Consider the following 10,305-nt stretch of genomic DNA (forward strand, 5'->3'; position numbering starts at 1 on the left):
TGATTTTCGTCGATTTACGGCAAGTTTACGGGGAACTTCGCTGGCTCTGAAAATCGTCGGAAACGAACCATCTGTCGGCGGGGGCGTGGTTAATCGCGCCTTCGCGAAGGTGCGAATAGCTCTAATTAGCACATGAATGCTACCGACATTGATCTACTCAGGCTGGCCTGCTGACTTCACAAACAATCATTGGATGATTCCACAGGCATTTTAAAAGGAAACCATCATGTGATTGGATAGCAACTCCAATCACATGAGTGAGTGATCATGTGATTGGATGACAACTCTGCTGCTATTGGTCATCTTACATATTAATTTAAATACTATATAATAAATTAATATATTAAAAATAATTATTGTATTGTTATATTTATGTATATATAAAATATAAATGATATATATATTTTATTTGATTGATGATTCATTGATTTATTTGGCGATCCACCTTCTACACTACCACACAGTAGAATACAAAGAACACAGTTGACAGAAACATTTTGAAAAAAAGTCTTTAATGAAATCGTGACACACACATTAACAAGGATCAACCAAGTAAAATCAGTGACTACTGGGGAAAAAAGCGAGGAAATGTGCAGAGGGGTTCACTGATAAGAGTCTCTGGGTTGGGTCATGCCGCTCGTCCATGGTGCATGAAAAAGAGTCTAAGGCCTCCGGAAATGCTTCTTTGCTGCCTCTGGGTCATACTGTGTCTGGCAGAGTTTGGAGAGCTAGGACATTCCTCCTTGCTTCCAGCAGCTGTAAATACAGGTGTTAATATAATATTAATACTGCTAAGAAACAATAATTCAATTCAATTCAATTCAATTTTATTTGTATAGCGCCAAATCACAACAGAAGTTGTCTCAGGACACTTTCCATATAGAGCTGGCACAGACCAAGCTCTTTTATCTACAAAGAAACCAACAATTCCCCCATGAGCAAGCACTTGGCGACAGTGGCGAGGAAAAACTTCCTTTTAACAGGCAGAAACCTCGAGCAGAACCAGACTCTGGGTGGGCGGCCATCTGCCTCGACCGGTTGGGTGAGAGAGGAAGAGCAAGAGAGGGAGAGTGAGACAGACAGACAGACAGACAGACAGACAGACAGACAGACAGACAAGCAGTCAGAGAGAGAGAGAGAGACAGAGACAGAGACAGAGAGACAGACATGCAGTCACAGTAACAGTGACAGTGGATGTAATAACAGCAGTAGCAGTTGCAGTGGATGTCAGGCAGGGCCAAGGCAGGAGATGCAGCTGAAATCCACAATCCAGATTCAGCCACTGTCCATGGGAACCTGCAAGACGACAAAGCACAGAGACTCCGGGGAAGGAGCTAAGTTAGTAACACGCCGTGGTAGGACATGAGAGCGTGCGGATGAAGAGGGACAGAAGGACAGAGGAGCTCGGTGTATCTTTGGATGTCCCCCGACAGTCTAATCCTATAGCAGCATAACTAGGGGCTGGTCCAGGACAAGCCTGAGCCAGCCCTAACTATAAGCTTTATCAAAAAGGAAAGTTTTAAGCCTACTCTTAAATGTAGAGACAGTGTCTGCCTCCCGGACAAAGACTGGAAGATGGTTCCACAGGAGAGGAGCTTGATAGCTAAATGCTCTGACTCCTGTTCTGCTTTTTGAGACTTTAGGAACCATAAGTAGACCTGCATTCTGGGAACGCAGTGTTCGAGTAGGGCAATAAGGTACTATGAGCTCTTTAAGATAAGAAGGTGCCTGGCCATTTATGGCTTTGTAAGTAAGGAGGAGAATTTTAAACTCTATGCTAAACTTTACAGGGAGCCAGTGCAAAGTGGCGAGTATTGGAGAAATATGATCTCGCTTCCTGGTTTTTGTCAGAACACGTGCTGCAGCATTCTGGAGCAACTGGAGAATATTCAGCAACGAATTTGGGCAGCCTGATAGTAAAGAATTGCAATAATCCAGCCTGGAAGTTACGAATGCATGGACTAGTTTTTCTGCATCATTTTGAGACAAAATATGCCTGATTTTTGCGATATTACGTAGGTGAAAAAAGGCAGTCCTTGAAATTTGTTTTACATGGGAGTGAAAGGACATGTCTTGGTCAAAGATAACTCCCAGATTCTTTACAGTGGTGCTGGAGGCCAGCGCAATGCCATCCATAACTGCTATGTCATCAGAAAGTGACTTTCTAAGATGTTTAGGGCCTACTACTATAACTTCAGTTTTGTCCGAGTTTAGCATCAGAAAATTGCAGGTCATCCAGGTCTTTATGTCATGAAGACATGCTTGTAGTCTAGTTAACTGACTGGTTTCTTCCGGTTTCATTGATAAATATAGCTGGGTATCATCTGCATAGCAATGAAAATTTATTGAGTGCTTCCTGATAATCTTACCTAAAGGAAGCATATATAAGGTGAATAGAATTGGTCCAAGCACAGAACCCTGCGGAACTCCATAGCTGACTTTAGTGAGCAATAACACATGATAACATATGTGACCATGTTTGTCAAAAACAATGCAGGTAATAAATAAAATTCAGCCCATTTTTACATTGTTGTGAAAATAAAGCGGCATTCATGGGACTCTTACCCGCTTCCTTCTCTGTCTGCTGCGAGCTGAAATCTTCACAGTTGCTGCCTGAACTGAAAGAGCTGGCTGGGCATACCTGAAGCTCCTCCACACCATCTCATAATATGTCTTACAGGCCGCTGGAAGAAAATATATATTGGTTTGAAATAATTAAGACAGGCTTCAGTAAAAACAACAACAAGAAACAACAGAAAGGGTTTAAAATAACAACAACAAAAAACAACTTACATAAAAGGACTGCTGTCCACACCCTCCATGTCTGGACTCCCAGTTAAAGTCGCCATCAAATATTCGTTGTGGGGCGAGTTTAGTCTGTACACAGTCTGCACAAAAAGTACAAACACATCACGCAACGTTCATATTTACTTACATTCTGCAGAATATTTCCTGTGTATTTTATTAACTTATACCTGCTCAGGTTCATATGGCCTGTCATGTCCGTCACTATTGTGTAGACGTCGCACCTTTTCCTTTAAAATACAAAATACATTGTAATGTTAAATGTAACGTGAACGATTACCAAACGTTCGGAACGTAGTGCAATAAGAATACGTAACTTACGCACCCGTCTCTTCGTCTCCGCAGCTGCAGTTCGGTCGGGGCTGCTCCTCCAGAGCGAGCAGTCTGGTTTTTGTCACGGTCATTCTCCTCGCCAACTGCGCGAGGAGGCTGAGCAGTTTCTTCTCTAAATTGTTTGGACTTTCTGGATATGGTCGCTCCGCAGCCAGGCCGTCCACTCGTCGCAGAGGAGTGCCTTCTGGGATGAACTGAAGACGACGTCCGGCCATTGCATGAACAGAGTTAAAGTTTAGCAGGACCCGAAACGTAACCGTTCTAATCCAAGCGCGATTCGCGTTCACAGACGCGCCGAGGTCGTTTTCTGCCGACGTCATTGCAACAGAGGAGGCGTCCAATCATATGTGAGGTCGCGCTCTTGGAATTTCTCGCGAGACCATAGAATGAAAAACATGCTGTGATTTTGTTAGGTACTTTGATTTTCTATTTTTGTACCTGAATATTTTATAAAACATGTAAACATCATCGAAAATAAAAAAAAGAAAAGTTACTTTGGTGTGTTCCCCTTTTATTCCTACTTAAAGAATCATCAGTGGACTTACTCTGCTGGAATTTGCAAGCTAATCACACAAGCATTGTTCATCTGGTGTTGTGGTGGCAAAATGCGAAAAATTGTGACCACTGTCCAAGAACTGTAGATGCTTTAATTTTCACAACTTTGATTTAGCAATTTAAGTGGAAAATTAAAGGCCTTTGAGAGTCAGGACACTTATCCTGTATGTAACCTATAAAATTATTTAAACACACTTTTAAATTCTCATGAAAAAAAAAATCTTTGTATTCTGTAGGCACAGAACACACACACACACACACACACACACACACACACACACACACACACACACACACACAAAATCCCAATTTGCATTTGTATAGCTTTGCAGCATACATTTGCATTTTAACACCTCATGGTCACAGTGGCTGAGAGAGAACTTCCACAGCAATTTACAGTAACGGAAGTTGACGGAAATGTGGCTTTTCATGCAGTGACTGTCACCCCCAGTGCTAGGACTAAAGGCATGTCTGGACTTTGGTCTCATTAAACTCATATTGTCTGTCAGTGGCACTCCAGAGGCACATATAATAGATGAGTTTGCAAACGTCTTCACAGGTATAGGACTTTTCCCAGGCGAATGCACAATCCACATCGACCCCAATGCGATACCTGTGGTGCACCCACTAAGACGTGTTCCTCTTGCCCTGCGTGATCGCCTTAAGGCAGAACTGCAAAACATGGAGAAGCAGCAGATCATTGTAAAAGTCACAGAACCAACAGAATGGGTCAATTCAATGGTTGCAGCAGAAAAACCACGCACAGGCAAGCTGAGAGTATGTCTGGACCCTAAAGACTTGAACAAGGTTATCAAACGACCACATTATCCCTTACCTACTCTTGATGACATCACATCTAAACTGGCAGGAGCCTGCTACTTTAGTGTCATGGATGCCAGGTCAGGCTACTGGGCTATCAGAGGAATCATCCAAATTGACCACCTTCAACACTGTTTTTGGTCGCTACAGATTTCTCTGCCTTCCCTTTGGACTGAAATCAGCCCAAGACGAGTTTCAGCGGAAAGTTGATGAGACCTATGAAGGTCTACAGGGAGTCACGGCAATTGTTCATGACGTTCTCATATATGGCAAAAGCAAGGAGGAGCATGACAAAAATCTCCAAGCTATGCTACAACGCTCCAGAGAGCGAGGAGTCAAGCTCAATCCAGAAAAGAGCACAATCTGTGCCACAGAGGTCAGCTACTTTGGACATTGCATCACCAAAGACGGAATCAAACCAGATCCAGCAAAGATTGCTGCAGTACAAGACATGGAGCCATCCAAAGACAAAGGTGCGCTAGAGACTATTCTTGGCATGGTTAACTACTTATCAAAGTTTGCCCCTATGCTCTCAGACATCAACGTCCCCATGTGTAACCTGTTAAAGGAGTCAAGTGAGTTCATCTGGGATGCACAACATAACGAGGCATTCAGGAAAATGAAGGAGCTGGTCACACGAGAGCCAGGTCCAGTACTAACCTATTTTGACCCCAGCAAAGAGCTCAGGCTACAAGTTGATGCATCGAAACATGGACTAGGTGCGGTACGGCTACAAGAAGGCAAGCCCATTGCCTACGCATCTAAGTCACTCACAGACAGCGAAGTCAACTATGCCCAGATCGAAGAAGAGCTGTATGCCATCTTGTTTAGTTGCAAACGTTTCCACCGGTATGTCTATGGCCGTCATATCATTGTGGAAAGTGATCACAAGCCCCTTGAATCTATCATGCGAAAACCACTGGCAGCAGTGCCTCCAAGGCTACAGAGGATGATACTGCAACTTCAGAGATACGACTTCACCATCATCCACAGACCAGGCAAGGACATTCCTGTCACAGACACACTCTCCAGGAAGTCACTGTCTGACCACGACGACACCCTCAGAGAAGGTATGGACATGCAGGTGCACACAGTGTACAGCAGCTTACCTGTCAGTGACAATAAACTAAATGAAATCAGAGCAGAGACTGGAAAAGACACACAGCTCATGCTGCTGAAAAAGACAATAAAAGACGGATGGCCGGATGAGAGGAGAAAATGCCCTCAAAGCATCGCAGAATACTGGAATCATCGAGATGAGTTGTCCCTGATGAATGACATCATCTTTAAAGGTGAGAAAATCATCATTCCTGCCTCATTACGCACAGAGATGTTGTCACAAATACATGAAGCACACATGGGTATGGAAAAGTGTAAGCAGAGAGCCCATGACATCCTGTTTTGGCCCGGGATGAACAAACAGATTGAGGAAATGGTTGGAGAATGCCCCACCTGTCTTGAACACAGACCCTCAAACACTAAAGAGCCCCTGATAAATCACAAGATCCCTGATAGACCGTGGCAAACAGTTGCTACCGACCTGTTTACCTGGAATAATGAAAACTACATAGTCACTGTAGACTATTACAGCAGATATTTTGAGCTCGACAAGCTACACAGCACAACAGCTTCTGCTGTGATTCACAAGCTGAAAGCAGCCTTCGCTAGGCATGGCATACCAGAGACTGTTGTGTCAGATAACGGTCCCCAGTACAAGTGTAGAGAGTTTGAGACTTTTGCAAAAACATGGGAGTTCACCCATGTCACCACAAGTCCACACTACCTCCAAAGTAATGGTCTTGCAGAAAAATCTGTGCAGATTGCCAAGTCAATACTGAATAAAGCCAAAGCTGATCATAAGGATGCCTATCTGAGCCTCCTAGAGTACCGCAACACACCAGTTGACAACTTCAGATCACCAGCTCAGCTGCTCATGAGTCATCGCTTACGCTCTATTCTACCCAACACCCCCAAGCAGCTTCAGCCCAAAGTTGTCAGCCACAGAGATGCCCACAGCAAGAGAGTTCACCAGCAACAACACCAGAAAAGATACTACAACAGGTCATCTAAGCCTATGACACAGCTGTACGCAGGACAAAGCATTCGTTTCCAGGAGCAAGGACAATGGAAACCAGCTGTTGTTGTCCAGCCTGCCGACACTGACGGATCTTACCACATACGCACACCTCAAGGACAGGAGTACAGGAGAAATAGACGTCACCTTCTTGACACAAAAGACACACACAACACACCATCTGACATGAAACCTGATCACAGTAAGCAGCACTCGCCACACACCACACAAACCACAAGTGAGACTGTTCCTGACACTGCCCCTCAAGCTGTTCCTCCCACTGCCCCTTACCAGACCCGGTACAGTCGAGAGGTTAAGGACTGTTTTGGACTTATGAAAACAACAAAATGGAAAATATGTAAAAGGGTGTAGGCGGATCGCTGCCCTTAAAAAAAAACAAAAAAACAAAACAAAACTGTGCATCGTTATTGTTATGTGTTCTACTGAAGTCATGTCTTACTGCACTGTGATTTAAACCTAACTAAATATGCAATGGTTATATACAGTATTGCATTGTTCCTGAGTTAGTTAGCTTTGCTACGCATGATGATTTTGAGTAACATGGTTATTGACAGCACATTGTGATATTCATGGACTGTAGTCAGTTTTATGTGTCATGTTTACTCTTTCTAAAAGAAGGGGGATGTAATATTCACACAGAATATGAGCTATGAGTTAGCAACAAGCATTCCTATTGGTTGCTGCGTGAGACTGATTGTGATTGGTTCACAGTGTATGCAGACGGAGTCAGTTCCTGCAGTCAAGTGTGTGAAGTTCGCCTTCCTAATGTTCTAGCCATCCACGAGCATGTCCAAAGCTGAAATAAATGTTATGAGTTACAGCACGTCGTCGTTTGGATATTATTGTATGCACAGTACGAAAACAAGACAGCCTCCTTTCATATTTAATAGACGGCGGGCAATACCTGATAGTAATATTCTCAGCTGTCAGAATGTGCCTGCCGTAAAGGATAATATAATCATAGAAGGCTGAAAATCACAGGACATGTCTGTTCTGATGGTACAAGTCAGCATTGTAAAGCTCAGGCATGTGGGAGACTTCCCATATGTAATGGAGGCGGGACTATATACAGATACTGAATAGAAATGAATACTTAAACGTTTACAATGAACAATTTCTTTCTTTTAGGTGTGTCCCTGGCCCCTACTGCACAGCTGGTGGACCAAAGGAAATCCCACGAGTTGGAGATTTGTAAGCTGAAGGCAGAGTTGCAAAAGGAGAAGACTGATGAGCTACTTTGCACAGCTGGCATCAGGTAAGTCTCCATACACAACTGTGTAGAAAAAAATGTGTGCATTTGGGTCTTATTATGTTAGTTTACCGTATCTCTGGACTCTAGATTATACATGTGTCTCTTTGTGCCATATTAGCCTTATGTTTGTGTTTGAATCTACAGCTCTTAAAAAAGAGGATACAGGTTCTGCCCAGGCAGTCTTCTTGTCTTCATCTTCCTCTTGTGACAGCTCAGTGGAGGAGTCCTCTGATGCTATGTCTGACTTCTCCTCTACTGCATCCTCTTCAGAGGAAGACAGGAAAAAGAAGAGGAGGAAGAAGAAGGGGAAAGAGAGAAAGTCCAAGAAGTCAAAGAAAATGAAACCACAGACACGTGAAAGAGGTAAAATGTGCTACATGTACTTTACCCCCTTTTTACTCACTGGGTTTTTGGTTTGGTCCCGTTTAGCTCTAGTACAATTGTTCCTCTCCTAGCTGGTTCTTCTCACATGATGTGACATTTTGTATGTGATTGGTGTATAAATCTGTGGTAACAAATCACTTTCTGGATAGAGAGGAATAACCTAGTGAACCATCAATTGTTCTGATCTCATACTGTAGAAACTGAATGTGAGTGTGAGACTCCCTGTGAGACTCCCAAGCATACATTGTGTGTGTGTGTGTGTGTGTGTGTGTGTGTGTGTGTGTGTGTGTGTGTGTGTGTGTGTGTGTGTGTGTGTGTGTGTTTTAAAGCATATGTGTGTAAATACCTTTTTTGGGGGGTTTTGGGTTTTTTTTTTGCTGTCGATAACACCAATTCTTTGTTGTCTAAATTGCAGTCCAAAATCTGGATCAGGCCGTGTCCTGGTACAAAAAAATTCTCCGGCTGTTTAATCGAGGAAGGACAATGTCTGCTGCCTTCAAGCATGTTGGTGACACATTTGTTGTCACTGCTCCAATCAAAGAGCTGTCCATTGCTGACCCCAGCAAATATAAGGAACTCCTTAAAAGCTACAACAGTCAGGTGAAACTCAGTGGGTTTGCCACACAGTGTGCCACTTCAATTGAAGAGGATCCAGGAATAGTGAACACAGTTAAAGCCTTTAAGATTAAGCTGCTTCCCCTGAAAATAAAGTCAGCTATAATCCTAGATTAACACTGATACTACCAAGTGTTTGAAAGATGGAAGACAAAAAGTTCATTGTTGAATTGTGACACTAAAATATTTTCTGACTTTGATACAGTAAAAAAAAAAAAAAAAGAATTCATACGATTTTATTTTTTGATACAGAAAGATTTAATTTTATTTTTTGATACAGAAAGATTTTATTTATTTTTTTCAAAGAAACATTTTATTTGCTGTACTCTGTGATCCACTGTTGGTGTTGGCAAGTTTTTATTCTATTGTTCATCTTACATCAACAGTTGTACAGTTACAATATGTTAACAAGTTGCAGTAAATATCAATGCAGTATGTTCTATATCCCTTTGTGTTGTGTCTCTCCTTGGTCCAGGCGCGTAATTTGCACGGGGCATACGGGGGTCATGACTAGTGTTGTTTTTGGTGGCTTGTTTTCATTTTAGTCTTAGTCTAGTCTTTGTGTCAAGCTGTGATTTTAGTTTTTATTTGTTTTAGTCAGGTTCATACTCTTTTTAGTCTAGTCAAGTTTCAGTCGACTAAATGTCTGAGCATTTTAGTCTTATTTTAGTCAAAATTTTCAGTGACTATTTTCGTCTAGTTTTAGTTGACGAAAACTGATGACATTTTAGTCTAGTTTTAGTCAATGAAAATTGTAGTCTCATTTTAGTAATGCAATTCTATTTAACCCAGTCAATATAGTATCGGCTGGCGACCGGTTCAGGGTGTACCCCGCCTCTCGCCCATTGTAGCTGGGATAGGCTCCAGCCCCCCGCAACCCCGAAAGGGATAGGCGGTATAGATAATGGATGAATATAGTATCCAGTAGTATAGACGAAACCAAAATTTTCTAACACATTTCACAATTCAAACAAGGTTGTCTTTTTATTATATTGTTACCTTATTGACTCAAGAATACATCCATTCCAGACACGAAGACGCTCTGATTTGAGTTTACAACATATTTATTTTACCAACCAAAGCCAGCTGGCTTTGGTTCGTTGATGAAAGCAACTATAGTCCTGACCCCTGCAAAAATCAGTTCCAGCCAATATAACCCCCCCAATAGAATCACATCATTCTGATTTAATAAAAATATGCATTATATTGCATGAATATCTTGTTGATTTTCTTTATTAATATCATTTGCCAGCAAAACAGTAGCATGTTTAATCATCCGGTAATGTAACCCCCCCTTCCCCCCGCTGAATACTTGGTGTTACCCAACCCGTTTTCTCTACCTGATGTTCACTATTTGCTGGATGTTAGACATGGATGGAGACAGCAGAACCGCGGAAACATGAAAAGAGCACAAAAAGGCAGACAGACAACAATTTTTCATTGTTGG

Source organism: Chaetodon trifascialis, chromosome 23, assembly GCF_039877785.1.
Source record: "Chaetodon trifascialis isolate fChaTrf1 chromosome 23, fChaTrf1.hap1, whole genome shotgun sequence".
Taxonomy (NCBI): Eukaryota; Metazoa; Chordata; class Actinopteri; order Chaetodontiformes; family Chaetodontidae; genus Chaetodon; species Chaetodon trifascialis.